Here is a 19,375-nt window from a genome sequence, read left to right on the forward strand (position 1 = left end):
CATATGCAGGGCATTAATTGAGGCACCTTATTTAAGGTGGGAAAGAGCTTTACTAAGGGAAGATGATTCAGCACAGTATCTTCTGATGAGTGATGTCATCTGAAACCCTTTTGAGAAGTAGATGGAAGAAAACTAATATGTAAAATGTGAGCATTCATTAAGTTTATTTATCAATAAGTTATATGTTCTATTTTTTTTTAAAGTTGCTGTGGTGATAATCTTACCCATTTTTCTCTAAAACTGCCCTGTCACATAGTAATATGTATATAGACTAAACTTGTTTCATTTTTAAAAGGCATCCCAGGGAGATGAGATGTGGATGGGTGTGAAGAGTCGATCTGGGGAAGCAAATGGGTACAGATGCCTCCATTGACAAAGGGGAAAGGCATATGGCGTCCTTCCTTCCTGGTGTGCCCAGGGCTCCGAGAGAGCTCTAGATTTCCCAGCGATAAGTTTCTGCTTGTGAGCTCCACTGGGAAGATATTTTGTATGCCACAGAAAACCAAGATGTTTGCGTTCCCACCAATCCAGGGATAAGGCATTTTCTTCATACAGACACAAAACATACAGTATATGAATGTTTAATGGAGGCTAAAACTGGGAGAGGAACAGAAAACAAGAACAGAGCAGGTTAAAAAAATATCTGGTTTCTCTCTATCAAAATACTAATTAAAATTCATGTTCATGGGGATGATTATACATATGTTTTTGAACTAAAAGTCTAACCTGGCACTATTTTTTGGCCTTATTTTTGTGACAACATTTTTGTCCATATGGCATGAAGTGAATCATTTTACATCTTTTTTTAAGCTCTATGTGTTTTTCTTGTTGTCTATTCCCTCTTCTCCCACCACACACACACTGGCAGCCGCTACCAAGTTACCAAATGCCAACTCAACCCTGCAAGCTGGCTACATGGAGCTATATAGTACTGGCATTTTCCTTTCTTTGCAGAAATATTCTCTCTCTCTCTCTCTCTCTCTCTCTCTCTCTCTCTCTCCACACACACACACACACACACACACACACACACACACACACAGAAGCACGCATGCACACATGCACCCACCACCACTGAAGCACCCTGAATATCTCTCCTTCATTCCCATGCTCATCTTTCGGTTCCTGAAGATTCTGCCCAGCTCCAGTGCGTGTGTGCAGCACTGGCTGCTGGTCTGTGGAGTGCCACACCAGTTTATTTAGTGCCTCTCATCCCTGGCCTTTCTTCTCCATGGCACTATGACAATTAGTGGCTCACTTAAAAACTGCTGTAAATTAATGGTTAATCGAGCCCATGTAATTAGTTTAGTCACAGCAAAGTGCAAAAATCATGATTGTCCAGTGGTCTCCTTTTCTTCTTCGTTTTGAATCATAATAATCCATGTGTCTGCTTTTTCAGACAGAAGAATGCTTCTTATGTGCAGCACAGCCATACTGCCTGGCCGTTCGGGTCCCGCATGGCACACGTTTTGTACACGTGCCGCCTCCGCCAGTATCAGGCACTGCTGAGTTTGTATGGAAGGGCAGCAACTCCACCTAACAAATGTAACTTTAACAACAGTAAAACAACCTAATAGCTTAGCATGCCAGGGGGCTAATGTGGCGGGCCATTTACTGCTGCACTAAATAGCCCCGGTTTGATTCTCATTGCCAAGTGTCGAACTGAGAATTGCAAGGCAGGAGCAGCTCCTAATTCATTAGATAAAGGGGGTCATTGCTCATAGGGCTGGGGAAACGGTAGAAGGGTAAGAAATTGAACAAGGCGTTCCCTTTCAAATGCTACCCAAACCTGGACTACCTGGGATCCAGGATAGCAGAGTCGCTGAAATATGAGGGCTCTATCCTGGCATCCATGTGCCAACTTCTAACTTTGGATCTTTGTTTTATTTTGCAACATTCATCTGGAAAGAGGCTAGAAGGGGAGGTGATCCTAATACTGAAGCTACTATTTATTATTTGTAAATCACTTTGACACCTTTGGAAACAAACCAGCAACATAAGAACGAAGTATGATTTAGCCTTGACTGTAAAATGAGCCACTACTGAGATGTTCCAGCCAGCTATTCTGCCTCATGTGTCCTGGAAAAGTTGTTGTGGACAGTTAGGAGTTAGGACCCGGCTAATCAGCTGGGCAGGAAAGGACAGCTAATAAAAAGGCAACAAAAATTCTTATTAGCCTTGCAACATCTCATACTATTGTCTGTATAGCTTTTTTTCTCATTTTTATTTTTTCTTCCATGCAGTCATAAAGAGTTCTAAGTTCAAACTCTCCTGAATAGTCACAGTAAGACTATGTGGACAAAATAATTCCCTTATCTTCTATTTTTAAATAGAAAAGAAAAAAAATCAAAAATTTCAAATGAGATCTCTAAAATGGGACGTCTTTATTTCCTGAACATTAGCCCTAAAACAACTGATTTCTCTAATTCTTGCCATCACTCAGATTGGCCTTGAATTACCTCCCAATAGGCCTCCCATGTGCTTCTAGATGAGAGTGTGTAATGGGGGATCTGTTAATTAACTAGAAGCAAAGTTGCGCGGTGGGGATCAAACACTGGATACGTCCTAAAACTCCCACAGAGAAGATGAAATGCAGCGCAAACTTTAAAGACTTCCCGTCATTAGCTGAGACCTTGCTGCTCCTGGCCCAGACCCCTCCTGTTTCAGAGAACAATGAGGACAATAATGGCAGAAATGAAATCGTGCACCCAGGAACAAAGGAACGAGCTATTTACCCATAGAAAAAGAAAGGGGGAGGGGGGAGAAAAAAAGAACTTTCTTTTTCTGTGGTTCCTGTCTACTTTTAATTAATTTACGACTGCCAGGGAATTGCACAGAAAGCACACCCAAAAGCACTGTATGGAGCACAGTGTTAATATATGTAACATCTACTGTTTACTTCCAGGAAAAGTGCAACCGGCTGGGGAGAGGGAGGTGCAGAGGAAGGAGAGGGCGTGCAGGAGAGAATGAATGAAAATGAACAAAATTGTTGGGCTGAACTTTCACTCTTATGATCAGGGTTCAAACTGGAAATGATAAAAACAAAAGAAAACAAAGCAACACTGGCCCAGAAGTAATATATCCACCTAGATCAGTTCTCTGTCTCAGGTCTCAGTAAAAGGCAGGAATTGTACTCTGACACAGAGCTCTCATTCTGCAATTTTTCAGAGGTTTCCTGGTAACTTCTGTAGAATTATACGTAAGTATAATATCAATAGCAAAAGCACACAATCATGATGTTGACCTGTTGTTCTATCCTGCTTCTTGATAAGATGTAAATCGAAAAAATTATACTGAAAATTGAGCTAACTACTGAGTAACAAAACCTGACTACAGAAGGACCTCATCTTCATTTTGCATTCTGCATTTTTGCAGAATTCAAATCAGGAGCTTTTCCACATATCTAAAGCACAAGCCTTCAACAGGATTAAGAGAACAAGAGTTGAAGCACCTGCTTTGAGATGGACCAGGAGGATGAAGAGAACCATTATTTAGAAGGGCTGATGGCCCTGTTCCCTCTCTTCAAATTTCAGTTGAAAATGACCACACTAGAATTATTTTTTTAGAGCAGAGTGACAAAATTTACTCCTCTGTTTTCAGGTCACATGTTTAGAACAATCAGTGGAAACTCTGCAAATGGCTGAAACAGGAAAATCGCACAGGAGTATGTTTCGTGACTGCTTCCCTTCTTTCTCACTTATTTAATATGAAAGGTATGGGGGGTACTGAGTGGCTCAGTTAAGCATCTGACTCTTGGGTTTCGGCTCAGGTCATGCATGACCTTGTGGTTCATGGGTTTGAACCCTATGTCAGTCTCTGCGCTGCCAGTGCAGAGCCTGCTTGAGATTCTCTCTCTCTGCCCCTCCCCCCTTCCCTGCTCATGCTCTCTCTCTCAAATTAAATTTTAAAAACTTACAAAAAATATGACAGCTTTGGATTTAAATAAGCTCAACCAGAAACTCAAGTCTAAGAAAAAAATCATATAGTTCAACCAACTGAAAATACAGTATAATCAAAAAGGAGTATACAGGTTAGAGGTTCACCATTAGTTTCTTGTATGTTCTAACCTGTATTAAAAAAAAATAAAAAGACCCATTGTCAATTATTGAGAATCTTACCTAGTGTATCCACATGTAAAATCACAAGAGTAATGGATTCCCCAGTACATTTTATGATTGCTATGACTATCTATTTACCAATGAATGATAATATAGCAGAACAGCAGAATGGCATGATAGACCAGGAATGAAAGAGCCTACAGTTATATTTCTGACATCTAAGAACTAACCATGTGTCTTCGGTAACATTGTTCATTCTCCTTAGTCTCAGCTTCTATAAGGATAATGACTCTTCTGATTACTCCATAGTGTTAAGTGTTGAATGATACAGCATATGACAAAGCATTAAAAAAAATCAATTTGTTTTCAATTTCACTATCCTCTACTGTTCTAGAACAGGGCTGGGTATTTGGGATCTAGAAATCAATAATAGGATTACCAATTCCTTTGGAACTTCATAATTCTCTTCAACGTTTCTGAACAAATGTGGAAATTCATTTAGAAACAATGACTTTCTTATAAATCACTCCAGTTAACTTCATCCTGCTTTCATTCACCTTGTATGATTTTTCTCTACTTACTATAATATTTTGTAAGCAAGATTATATTATTTTCTCTAAACATAGCAATGACTTACCTCATTTCCACTTTATTCAACAATTCTCATCTATTTATGCAACATTCTATTTATACAATATTCTCTAGAATTCTTAATATTGTTTCCTAATCATTCTGTTTTATGATAATTTGGGAGTATTCTAGAAATGCCCTTTATATTTAATGAGACTTCCATGGGTAGTATTAAAATAGAAATAACAAAAAATAGTAAGACAAGACCACACATGGTAGCTGTAAATGTATAGGGCAATTTCTTAACACAGAGAGAAATCTACTAATACCTAATCTCTTCAGGATTCAAGTAACCAAAAGGTAGAAAATAAATTTATTCCTAAAAGAGAAGAGAATCCTGACCATTAAGATTCTTATTACTAGAAAAGTACCCTAAGACAGAAAGACAGGCTAAATATTGCTAATTTCTAACTCTCAGAATGACTGGATAAGAGTGAAACAACCTCCTGATTTAAGAAATCATTGAATCGGCTAACAATATAGCCTGCCTTTAACTGTTCCTGCAATAGCTTTGAAAAGTAGCCGGATATCACTGTCTGGCATTCTGTTTGACCTACATAGTATTAACATGTTATAAAAGTATTTTCCAGTATTTAGAAACTAAGAGAATCCATAATTCTGACACCTTTTGAAAACCTGGAAGATCTGGCAATGCTATGCCTCAGGCTTTCACATGGCAGCAATCTACTGGTACAAAATGGAAGCTGCCCATGTGGTAGAGACACATACTCTTGGGTTCATCCCAGTCCTCACCAGTTCTGTCTGGCTCCTGTAGATAGTTGAGTTTTTGACACTTGAGATTTTAGAGTAGGCTTTAGGGACTGTAAGAGTAACATATTCAAAATCTTCTTCCCAGAACATGGATTTTATAGCTGTTCCTCATATATCTAGCCTTTTAATGAAAGACAAAGATGTGAAAATCAATAGAAAAATACAGGTAATAGTCATACAAAAGAAATAAGTAAATAAATAATATTTAAAATAAGTGCAAAGAAAATGGGATAAGGATACAAAATTTCTATAGAATATTCTAGTCAATATGTGAATTATAATGAAAATACATAAAAAACATAGGAATAATACCGAGGAAGATATAAGCAAAAATTTTAAAAAAAGGATAAAATAGGGAAGAATGTATACAATCATAAATATAAGATATGAGGAAAAATTAAAATACAAAAAGTATACCATAGAAAAGTTAACACGATAGACTAAAATTATGTTAAGGAAACACAGGTACAAATTACAGAACTCAGAGGTTAAAGAATAATAGTGAAAAATGCAGGAAAGGGAAAAACATTAAATTCAAACTGGCAAGGCAGAATCTAAGGTTTAAAATTCTATTGTATAAGCAAACTTTAATCTGAGGCAGCTGTAGACAGACAGCCACTCTCCTACAAGAGGTCCTTCCAAACCTGAGTTTTCTTGAAGAGACTACCTAATTGGTAACGGTTTCTGAATCTGAAACATTCAAAATATTATTGCAATAGATGATACTGTCAATCATGCTATTTGATCCCATTTGGTATGTATAGCCAGTATAAGAAAGGTGCATATACACATTTGGCATTCAATAACCAGATACATTTTTTAAAATAAATCCCCAGAAAGAATATAAGTCATCTTTTCCAATATGTTCAGTTTTAAACAGATCAAAGGTTGGAGCCACATCACACTTTTTATTTGGGAAAATATATCCAAGTGAATAAAGGAAAGGTACAACTTGCTATCTGAACTATCAAGAACAATTTTTAGAGGAACTTTCTTTGTTTCGAGGGATCTTTATTCATTTCCAGTTTTGACTGTCCAACAAATCTAAACATGGATCTGAGGCCAACTTCCCCACACTTCCTATTGTGCTCGGGCTGTTTCCGCTTACTGTCCTATATAATGTGCGCTCAGGAAACTGAAGATAATTTTAGTATCAGTTTAAAGGGCCATGCCAGAGGACCTGTAATACTTGACTGCATAATCAGGCAAGCAAATATTTTACAAAATGATTATCTTCAATAATTTTTCTGTGTCACAGGACTTTAAAATGGTTCCTTGTATGTAAATTTCTAAAATGACTGACCTTTACCACACAAGCACCATCAATTTACTTTAAAATTCCAGTCTGTAGAATATAGGGCTTTCTAAAATGTAGCACGTTTACCTGTCAAATTAAAGAGAACAAGCTAAAGATAAACTTTTTGATGGCTTCAAGTTATAACAAGGACTATCACAAGTATGCTTTGATGGACCTCGAAGGTTTTTACACTTTGTTAAAGGCTACATCAGTGGTCTCAACAGGGGTCAATTTTGCCCCTCAAGGGAACTCTGGTACTGTCTGGAGACAATTTTGTTTGTCACAACTGTGGGGACAACAGGGAAGGAAAGAAGGTAAAACAAGCATCTAGGGGACAGAAGCCAAGTTTGCTGCTAAACATCCGAAAAGGCACAGGACAACCCTTCCCCCACCCCTACTCCTATCCAAATCCTCCTCCCAAAAAGTCAACACTGCTGAGGATAAGAAACCCTGAATTACAGTAAATGGGATCAATTTATTATGACTGCAGTACTTTCTGTATTTTATTTTGTTTTGCTTTTTCATCTCCACCCCTGCAACGGCCCTTCATTTTTCTGATTTGCTGCATTATTTTGCTGTGCTCAGAAAACATTGTTTTCAAGCTTATTACACTACATAGTCTAGGAAAGAAGGTATCTTATGAATAAAGCTTGGTAGCTCAGAGGGATAGATTAATTCATTAATTTTAAATTTTCTAGGCTTGTTTTGGGTTCCTATCTGTCCTAGCTACTAGAAATCACCAGACTTCAATGTGTGAAGTACTTCTGTGGTTTATTCAAAACTAAAGCACTAACAAATGAAAAAACACATAAAACAGCAGAAACCCTGTGTTTGTTTGGACTCCACTAGTACAAGATTAGCAATGTCTTGGAGAAAGCTGAGCTGAAATGTACCTTCGAACCTATGTAATAGAATTATTGTAGCCAAATGAATTTCATAAACAAGACCTGAAAGTGAAGGGCTTATCTTTTTAAAAGAGCATCTTTCTTATACATGTTTAATATTTTATGTATTTATAATGTGAGATTTAGGTGATACTTTTACATCCTAATGACACATAATTTTCATCTAGAGTTAACTTTCTATAGTCAAATTCAGCTATTTTTGATATTCAAGAGTAATACAATTGAATCTCTTATGATTACTTACAAGACTTTCCTTTAATTAGTCAAAAATTATAAAATTGTAGAAATAGATGACTTTGCATGATCCACTCCAGGGATGATAAAAAAGCAACTGTAATCAGATGATAGGATTTGTGTTCTTCTCATACTCTGCTAATCTGTATACCTAGCACTAAGAAGCACTGCTTGATATTCTAACCCAAAATACTAATCGATCAGGCTACACATAAAATTCACTAACTTAGTAATAAAAGAGTTATCGTATGTAAACTTGAGAAATTGTGATGATGAAATTCAGAATTTCCATAGGAAAATATTTGGAACTCCAGATTGTTGCAGGCTACCAGGGCAGAAACTGGGCCGGCGGGGGGTTGGGGGGGGTGGGTACAAAAGGCTCAAATTCTGATTCACTGCAGCTGACACCACCTCAGCAATCTTTCCCTGATTTATGTACCCAGGGCTATTTGGTTATAGTTTCCTTACCTTCTAATTAGAAAAATCTGAAAGGCAGTAGTGGAAACCAGGGAGGAGTATAATCAAGAGGCAGAGTTGGATAAGTTTGCAAAGCACTTGATTGGCAATAAGAGACATTTGCCAGACGCCATTTTTTGATTGGAAGTTTTCAGCCTTTAACCATAAGGACTCTAGCTTGTATTTTTGTAATTATTCAGGTAGAGTACCATAAGGGCATTGAAGCAGGTGAAAGTAATAAACACATTGGGGAGTTCAGGGAAAGGTCAAACTCTGCCAAAAAAAAAAAAAATAGGTCAGTATCTACAGCTCAGAAAACGAATACAGATCTGGAATGCTCAGTGTGTCCTCTGGAAGCTTAAAACAGGGCACCACTTGGGAAAAGGATCAAGGAACTTTGCCAAAGTCTCTTGATCATTAGAGGTTCAAATGCCTATTGGAAAATGAGATGTTTGCCAAAAAACTGTTTATTTTCTGCAGAAATTGGTGCAATAACTCCAGAGTATAACTCCTGGTATGTTCTGAATTTAGCATGTTATTGGTTCTGAATAAATATTTTATTTTCAGGCCTTATTTGCAAGTCAAGGCCACTGAATCATTTCAATGGTAACAGTCGGGGAGAGGGGGTTCCCCAGGGTTCCCCAGAGCTGCTATGGGTCCTGCCTTTCTAAGATTTGGGGCACTGTGACACTCCAATATTCTATAATTTTAAAAAAAAGCTAGCTAGGTTACTGTGATGTAAAACGAAATGAACCCTAATTGATTAATCCAACTTTAATTGGTCAATACCAAAATCATCAATAAAGCAACTTTAATTCACATGTGTAGAATAATGGACTAATAGTAAACATTTTGACAATTAGAAATGCAAATATATTTTATAATTTCCTTCAAGTTAACTTAAAATTTGGGTAAATTCCAAGCCTGGATCTTAAAGAAAGATTTTTTAATAAGCAAACTAACAATTAAGAAAAAAAAGTAACAATTATTACATATATAAAATAGAGATATACTTTTTGAAACATGAATGATGTTTTTAATACCTCATTTAATTATTTCATATGTGAAAATCTTGTTTACAGAGCTAGCCTACAAAAGTCAACTCGGGCTACCTTTGCCCTATATTTCCAATGAATTCTCTGTTGCATCAAACATGAACAATGATTATCTAATAAGTTATAAATATAGTTAAGGTGAATGGTATGTTTTAAGTAAGTTAAAAATTTTTAATATTTCATTTAAAGAATTCCTTCAGATTCTAATGGTGACCAGAATGTATCAAAAAATAAGTTTATCCTAATTCCACATTTAGGATAACAAAGCCAATGCACCTATATACTTTTAAATAAAACATGTGGAACATTTCCACATGTTCAAAATGAAGGAAGAAAGTTTGCCTCCACCATCTAATTTCCTTTTCCCTCTTCACTCTCCTCTCCCACCACTATACCCACCCTTGGGACAGTGATGCTACCTATGCACATGTTTTGTATCAATGAGGACAGTAGCAGCTTCTGAGACTGTGAGGGAAAACAACCAGGGTAGGGAAAAGAATGGAACAGCCAGCATGGCCTCTATACATCCCTAGTCCTTCCTCTTCACAACCCAGAGAGAACCCCATCACAATTAAGAAGCGTCATAGTGGTCCTTGTGTTGGCAACCTCAGCTGAAGAGGGGTGATTTTCTCTATGATCCAAGGTACCAAAACTAAAGACAAGTGGAAACTGTCCATTTTCTTACTGTCAGCCTCCTTGTAGGATAACAAAGAGAAGTCAGCATATTTAGTAGCCATGACACCAACACATGATTTTTTGGAAAACATAAAGTTTGGAAGAAGGGATTGATATGAAAACCTTTTAAGAGTAAAATGGTATACCCTTCTCTCCCAAGATAAATAGTAGATGGGCAGGGAGGTGGGGGGGGGGGCGGGTGTCGGAGGCAGGGAGATGAAAGGAAAGAAAAAGGAAGTGGAAGGCACGTATAAAAGATGTATTTATAGGGAGCTAAGTTCTGGGCCAGGCACTTGACTGAGTACAGTCTTGCTGCCACAAAATGACTTTTTACGCCGCAAGAATCCCAGTGCCTGAGCTCCCAATTTCTACCTTCTCTGTCCTCTTTGATCCTACATATTTTACCCCATCCAAACCCTAAACCTAGCCTTTGACACAATAGAATCCTAATTCCCATTTGTATACTCCACATTAAAGTGTGCTCTAAGGCAGGACTTCTCCCCACCTCTAACATTCAGTGTCAGAATAGAGAGGCTTAATCACATATAAACTGCCTCTCCCCATTGTTGTTTTATTTCCCAATTGTTCATTAGCATGTGGGCCACGGGAGCAAACAAAGGTTTGACAAATGAATAGATTTCCCTATTAATTATAAGCATCTATTTATGTATTAACTACAATAGAAATGCCAAATTTTGGTCAGGGTGAGAGAAAAAGGTAACAACCTTCAGAATCCCAACAATATCATTATTCAATATTGCATTACAATTGCTGTTCAGAAGAGGTTCTGAGTGGAATAAATACGGAAAGTGAATTACTGCACTCCACTGAAAGGGAGAATCCTATCACATAATAACTGTAATAATTGACTAAACTATTTATAAATGCTTAGAGTATGGCTGCTTTGGCAGTAGCTCATTTAAACAAAAAAGAAGATGTGGTCTTCAAATTCAGTGCTAAATTTCCTTAGAGACAAGAAGGAATAAGGTAGAACCTAATGATTCAAAAATATCAAATTTCATCTTTGGCAAAAGATTTAAGGTTTTACATTGTTGCCCCAAACTGCATATTCTGATTTTTTTTTTTTCCAGGCTTAATCTTGGCCTGGTGTGCCTCATTTTTATAGGACTTCTGAAACTAGAAATCGCCAGCATGGGGAGAGACCATTAAAGGCAGAGGTGTCTCCTATAAGCACAACATGTGACCGGGTAATATTGTCTGGATTAGCGGCTTTACAACCTAACTAAGCCCCGGAGCTACAATTATCTGGTTGCATTAAACTGAAATCACCTGAAAAACTTCACACTGAACAAACCCTTGGAAATGTCTAATCTGCCAGTTTACACTCAGAAGAGAAAGTGGAATTCAGTGGTTAAAGACAAGAAAACAAACTTTTCTACTAGAAGTCTCATCTTAGAGCCAGTATAGAGCCACTATTTGGTTCTAAATGTCTGAAGACATTTCTGCAATTTATTTTTATGTGATTATTAAAACTTTTATTCAAAAAGGAGATTTAACCTGACCATTCCCTTTCAAGCCAATGTCCTAAGTATATATGTTTGATGAGGGGATAGAAGACATAAGGAATAAAACTGCATTGCCACACAGGGAATACGTAGCTCCAGATATGAGGCCTTATGCTAATTTTAGCAAAATGTATGTATCTTTTTATATACATAAAGTTATGGCACTATATAAAGAGATCCTTAACTGTGACATATACTGAAATCCTATTTACTGCCTGACTATCCATTTTAAAATATAAAAACTCCAAGCAGTGGTTGTATTCATATTAAACAGCCTCAAAAATTCATTTTCGTTACCTACAGTGTTTTCTTTTTCTTTAATTTGTAAGATGCGCCTAAATCATAAGCCTGAAATTAAAATTCTAATTTTAGGACAAGGTTATGGCTATTTAATGGCAGGTCAAAGAAGCTGATGGTTGGCTCTAAACTGGAAGCCTCACTATTGTGCCTGCCATAATACCTCACTTGCCAGCATTTGCTTGCTGTTCTATGTCATTTGTCAATATTGATGCTGAAAATTCATTGTGGTAGGTTGCAACCTATTCTATAAAACCACATTTTCTAAAAGAACAATGCAGCTTTCTGTGCAAAGATGCAACGTATGGCGATTCTGCTATGCTATATCTCGAAGTCAAATGCCAAGATTTCCAGATGATGATATTAAATTCTTAAACACGTGTAAGTCATCGAAGTCTTTATCTTACACATTATTGTTTGATTGGCCCAGTTCCTAGTTAAGTGATAATTTAGCTACCCTTTCTCCCTTCCAATAAAATCATGACAAAAACAAATTCCATTTTCCATCCCACACTAATACCTAACTATACATCTCAAGACTGCCAGGACTGGCAGCTGAATTTCACTCCAGAACATTTACCCTTGGTGGAAGTAGAGGAAATTCACACGTAAAATGATGCAATTCAACCAATGGTTGTTACTAGTGAACAACATCTATGATGACCGTATCGCTTTTCATATTCTACTTTTCCATGAAAATTAATATGCAATGTACATTTTCAACTTGAGATACGTATTACTGTACAGATTTGTCTTAATGGCATAATTTAAAAAAATGCATAATTCAAGTATTCACTGAGAATGGATTATTAAAGCTCTTTTCTATGGCTAGAGTTTCAGAATTAAGTGTAATAGTTTATATGTGGTGCCATGAAATAGGACGACCGATTAGATGTACTCTGAAGTCCCTCCCTCGTGTTTTTTTACAAATCTGTAACAGTAGAGAATTCCTAAGCATGCCCGGACATTCTTGGAAAGAACATAAGGTTCAGAGTCCAGCTTTCTCTTATTTATAACTAAGCCATATTATTTTGTAATTAAAAATAAAGTGTAATACCAGAGTATACCAAATACATCTAAAACAACAAGATATTTTCCAAGTAGTTAAATAAATGTAGACTTGGGCACAACTTAAATAACTTCAACAGAGATAATTAGATTTTAAATACTTGAGTGGCTTTGCCTAAGTTCATTACAAAAAAAAAAAAAAAAACCTCTTTGTTCCTACGTCATGGTTTAAAATTTCTTTCAGTGAAAATTTAAGACACAGAATACTTTTTCAAAATAAGAACAAAATTCAAGGCAATTAAAAACAATCCTTCACTCTGTTACTGGCCATGATTATGGCAGGAGGGTTCATAAATCACAACTAAGGTTCACATCCAGAGATGATCTGCAATGAAACTCATCCTGTTTTTACTACTGCTGCACAAGGTATGCTCTAAGGATCCAAGCTTCACTCATAGTTTGCAGCGTTCAGACGACCAAAGGTGCCTCTGGAGACGATACTGCAAAAAATTTACTTCTCTTTCAGTCTCAGTGGAATATTCAAGCTTATTAGGCTGCCATTCAAAAACTGTGCAGTAAAGATCCACAGCATGCAGGTCTGGCAAACGGCAAGGTTACATTTGTAGGATATCAATATTCTTGATTTCTCTTCAACTTATGTTTCTAAAATACAGTAAGTATTGGATGATTCATGAAAATTAATCAGCTACTAAAATTTCTGCCTGTTATTAAAGTCATGGGGAAGAAAGTAAGTTTTCTTACACTATACAAGTTTAATTTTTTAATGAATATAGGCACTTGGAAAGAAAAAATAATAATATTAGGGAGAATTTGAATTTGAATAATATTCAGAAGAATTTGCTGAAATCATTTGTCACTCTCCAGCTCTATGAACCAAAAGAATCCATTATTGTCAAGACTGCAAATTTTTCTCTGGATCGGTCAACTGGCCAGCAAAAGGTACTTGTCAGTTTTGTGAAGTTTTGTGAAGAAACTCAAAGACTTGCACAGCAGAAATAAATGTCATAAGGATGGGAGGAGTATTAATAAAATTTGAAAACCTTAAACTGAACTAATTGATTTAGAGCTATCTATTGGTTAGAAGCTATTTTCTGATAGATGAGTGGAGAGAAATGTTTAACCTGGTTATGGCTATAAATACCGCGTCTCTTCTAAATTAAATCAATTTTCTTGATGAAACTAATTTCTTGCCTGAAAGGTATTAAAATAATTTCATTATAAAGAAGGTTTTGCTACAGTTCTGCACATTCCTCCACTGAAGCAAACAGTTCAATGCATATGTCATGACGTGCAAACTGTTTTTTTCAAAAAAAAAAAAAAATGAGGGCATTTGGAAAACACTGGATGATGTGAAATAGACTAACATGAAAGTTCCATTTTCAACATTGTCTCAACCTGAGCTCTATTCCCAATGAAGCTATACAAATACAGTTTGTTTCCTCTCCTATACCATTCTATTCTCTTCCAAACATGTATATACAGTAATAATCAAAGCAATGCAAATTAAAACTGCAATGAGATATCACTTTTCTATCCAACTGATACAATTTTAAAAGAAGATGATACCCAGTGCTAATAGCTGGGGAGAAAACAAATCCTCATATATATTTAGTGAGAGTGTAAATTTATACACTTTCGAATGGCAATTTGGCAATATGTGTGGAAATTCTAAATGTGCATGATTTTCAGCCCAGCAATTCCACTTCTGGTAATTTATCCTATCTAAATAATCACTTACATGTGCAAAGATACGTGCATAAAAATACTCATTTGTAGCATCATTTGCCAAATAACAGAAAACAACCCTAATGTCCATCAACAGGGAATTAAGATTATGACACCATTTTAAAGGAGAGAAAAGGATGTCTTTATACCTAACCAGAAGACAGAAAACAAAACATAACTTATCTCTGGGAAAAGGTAACTGTGGAGGCTTTTCAATATTTTTTTACAATATTTTTTCTTTTATAATCAGAAAGAAAGCAAAAAAAAAAGAAAAAGAAAAGAAAGAAAATATATATGTACAGCCCTATGAACTTAGAACTCTAGATCATTTACTTTTATATCATAAAACATATTATTTAAAAGCATGATTTACTGGAGACATGTTTAAACACTTTAACAACCAAAGCTATATTTCTCTATTCCAGCTTATAAATAATCTCTAATATTTCCTTTGTTTCATGGAATTTATGTTTTCTATGTAAAATGTGTTTTTATGAATATTATGAATATATAAAAATATTCTACTTTGAGGTAATACCAGCAATTTCTATCTTGTATTTACTTTAACTACAACCAAAGCATTAAAAGTAGGGAGTGCTCAAAAGTACACTATTTATTAATTCAAAGAGGAAAAAAACCCTAAAACTGTTATTACAAATATGAACTATATTATTTTAACTTGTCCTATATTTATAAATTTAACATTTTATTTTCTATGAATGATCTTCTCCATACAACCACTCCATTTAACAACCATTATTCTTTATGTGTTGTTTGGATATAATATTTAAATAAAGTCATTCTAAAAACCCTGAGTTGCCTCATAGAATACTAGTGTTATGGAATGATTTAATTAACCACTTATCAAAATAAAACAGAATTTTTCATTAACCATGCATATGATTATTATGTACTTAAATTATATCTGTAATTATTATTATAACTGTATATACTGACAGTCCCTTAACACAACCCCAGAGAATAAGGTCTCAGTTTTAAATTAATAATGGATTTTCCATCTAACTATACTTGGAACTTCTACCTGACCAGAGATATTCTTAATGTTGAAACAGCCAAAAATAACCATGATTTTTTCCCATTCATGATCTATGTATCTCTTATATAATGGTTCCAGAGTTAATCTGAACTCAAATCATTTATCAGTTTGTAAACTGACCAAGAGTGATCACCTATTATGTTAGGAAGATTTTAATTGTGAATATAGGCAAGTTAGTGTAAAGTCTGGTGTTTTACCAATTGTTGTTTTCTTTTTTTTTAATGTTTATTATCTTTTGAGAGAGAGAGGGCATGAGTGGGGAGGGCCAGAGAGGGAGACAGAGGATCTGAAGTAGGCTCCATACTGACAGCAGGGAGCCTGAGGTGGGGCTCAAACTCATGAACCATGAGATCATGACCCAAGCCAAAGTTGGACGCTCAACCAACTGAGCCACGCAGGTGCCCCCCAATCATTGTTTTCTATATTTGGAGGTGAAGAGAAGAAATCGAAAGCTTTTCCACTTTATTGTATGCAATTTATCTAAACTTGAGGCTATGTCATCTACCATATAATGGAGAGCAGATCTGGCTGGAAAACCTTAAATCCAGGAGTAATTTGCTACCCCCCATAAATAAAGATGGCTCCCCATGGGTTAGCCTGAGACACATGGGTAGTAGTGGAATCTAGAGTTGCACAAAAAGCAAATGGAGGCATCTTTGTATTGTGCTGTCTTCCTCTGACTTTATCTTCCTGCTGGCTTTCTCTCAGCCCCTCCTATCAATGTACTCCCTGTCATTCCAGGGCCTAGTCACAAGCTGACAAGTTCCAGTGCCTGGAACATTCTTCTCCCCATTATTCCCAGAGGCAGGACAGAAGAAAGGTTAAGCATTTGGATGCTGGAACAGATCCCTAGTGTTTATTTTCCCTCTGCAAACTGGGGTGAATAATAGTGCCATCCTCTCAGGGTATTTAGGAGGATTAGATAAATTTACACAGGTAAAACAACCATCCCAGTGCCAGGGACAGAGAAAGCGACCAATAGGGTTGCCTATTACCATTACTATTATCATTTATATTCAGGGAAGCCTTCTCCAAACATCCCGATGAGGTCAAATCCTCCTATTTAAGGGCTCATCAATGTTTATTATTCTCTTGTAGCATTAATCACGGTCACATTTTTACATTGCTTTGTGTAATTGTTTAACAATACTAATTTTTCTTTTCTTTGTTTCCTCCCTCCCTCTTTTATTGTACGTTTTTTGTCTGTTTTTTCTTTTGCTCCATGACCAACATGGGGCTTGAACTCATGATTCTAGGATCAAGAGTCAGATGCTCTACTGACTGAGCCAGCCAAGCAGTATATAATACTCATTCTTATCCCTAGACTGTGAATTCCATGGTGGCTAAGAACATGATTAGTGTTTTGAGAGTTTTTTGTCTGTTTTTGCTTTTTCCTTACGATTGTAGCCCAAAAATCTAGGATGAGCATCTAGTGCCTAAAAGGACTCCAATAAATACTAGTGAATGAGTTACTGCATTAGTTAATGAATACAGAACCCAGGAAATAGAAAACATCTTTTTAAAAGAAACAAGGGAACTTGTTTAAGAAATTTAAAAACAAAGGGGCGCCTGGGTGGCGTAGTCGGTTAAGCATCCAACTCTTGATTTGGTTCAGGTCATGATCTTACCTTTGTAGGATAGAGCACCACATCACTCAGGCTCTGCACTGACAGCACAGAGCCTGCTTGAGATTCTTTCTTCCTTCTCCCTCTGCTTCTTGCCCTGCTTGCATGGTCTGTCTGTCTGTCTCTCTCTCTCTCCCTCACTCTCAAAATAAATCAATAAAAAATAAACTTAAAAAAAAAAGCTTAAAAACAAAGACAACTTGACTTGCCTGAGATTTAGCTGGAGACGCTAATTCAATCTACAGATAACTTGACTCTATATCCTGATCACCCTAACACCAATAGGCAGACAGGGTGACATGCTTCATCCATTAAAATTTGAGCTGTGGCCTTAAACCAGTTTGGAGTTGTGGAGGAAGAACTGTAAGTGGGTATTTATACACACAAACCTGTATATTATTCAACCTACATCTAGAAATTGTTTATGCGAAACTTAGCTAATTTTTAACAAGATTTAAAACCCAAACAGCAGCAACAACAAAATTTGGGTAAATAAGCACGTAAATCAAAGAGACATAACACAGGTAGAATATAGAGCAGGTGAGGAAAAACAAACAAACAAACATGTGAATACAGAAGTCAAATTTAATATATAAGGAGATAAATCAACAGTAAAGGAAATGTTCTTTAGTGACCAAGAAGGGAAAATATCCACTCCTGATATTTTTGTATTAACTTGTAAACAATTCTACATTCTACTTATCTAAAAGAGAAAAATGGCTTCAATGTACAATCATATATGTATCAAATATTTTGTGTTTATTAGTTCATCTGCTAGACACTAATATCATTGGATAGCATCACGTTACCATTTCAGATTTGGGTCAAATTGAGTCTTTGGCCATGAAATCTATGCCTTCAACATCACAAAATTGGTATGCATACATTTAGTCTTGTTGAACCTATATTTTAATAATATTTTCTAATAAAACTTTTACTTAGTTGTCATATCATGTTGACTATTAAAAATTGCTTATTTCAATTTTTGGGATATTATTTTTCCTGTTGGCTTCTCAAATTATTTATAAACACTAATTTTTTTCAAAAGGGTGTTTCAAGTAAAGTATCTTATGACAGTCATATCAGTCACTGTCAGTCATATAAAACTCAATGTTTCAAAGTGAAAGAAAAAAAGCTCAAGGAAATTAAAATTATAATTTCATTCCAATTATTACCAACCTACCATCATACCACCTGAGTGAAACTGTAAGAGACCAAGAGCCAGGAATACATTCTCATGTTATCAACTTTCTTTTTTTAATTCTGAAATTTTGGCTCTTTTTGCCTCAGTTCTTCCATATTATAAACACTGACATGTTGGCAGCTAATCAAGTAATGATTGGAAAGTGCTTAAAGCTTAAATATTCTTGGAAGAGAAGTAGTGTACAGGTGCAAAGTAAAAGAAATTTTTTAAATGTTTCCCACAAATTGAGGGAAAAAAATCATAAAATTCTCAGGTCATGTTTACAAAAGGATAAAGCGTTCCAACAGCACTATAATTGCAGGGAAATGGGCTTGCCTAGGGTTGATTCATCTCACTGATTTATTATTATATACTCCTAAATATTTCCAAAAAGCTTTGAGACAGCTTATAATGAAATACAAAGCAAAAAGGCCATAGGTAAATGATAAAGGGACAGAGGATTTATGAAATAGCCATGCCAAAACCCAAGTGAAGCTTTAGCAACTGGTAATAATAAAAAAAAATACAAGGTTTCTACCAATTTCAAAGGAGAAATATGATGGAATATAAAGACTGCATTTAAAAAATTAACAAACTAAAGCACGCCTGTTCCTCCAGAAAAGAGAAAGTTACCAACCCTCAACTACACAATTGATTTATTTTTGAAGACTTTGAAGAAGGTGCAGTCATTTGTATGTGTGTGTGTGTGTGTGTGTGTGTGTGTGTGTGTATATATTTTTTTTTGGTATATATATATATATATGTATGATATATATATATGTATGATATATATATATGTATATACATATATATATGTATGATATATATATATGTATATACATATATATATGT

General features: G+C 35.8%; 1 protein-coding gene across 6 annotated transcripts in view; it reads right to left on the reverse strand.

Annotated features, from left to right (window-relative positions):
- Positions 1-19,375, reverse strand: part of SOX5 (SRY-box transcription factor 5) — a 1,013,639-nt gene that overhangs the window by 689,672 nt on the left and 304,592 nt on the right. The gene's annotated exons all lie outside the window — the stretch shown is intronic.

Source organism: Panthera uncia, chromosome B4 (genome assembly GCF_023721935.1).
Source record: "Panthera uncia isolate 11264 chromosome B4, Puncia_PCG_1.0, whole genome shotgun sequence".
Taxonomy (NCBI): Eukaryota; Metazoa; Chordata; class Mammalia; order Carnivora; family Felidae; genus Panthera; species Panthera uncia.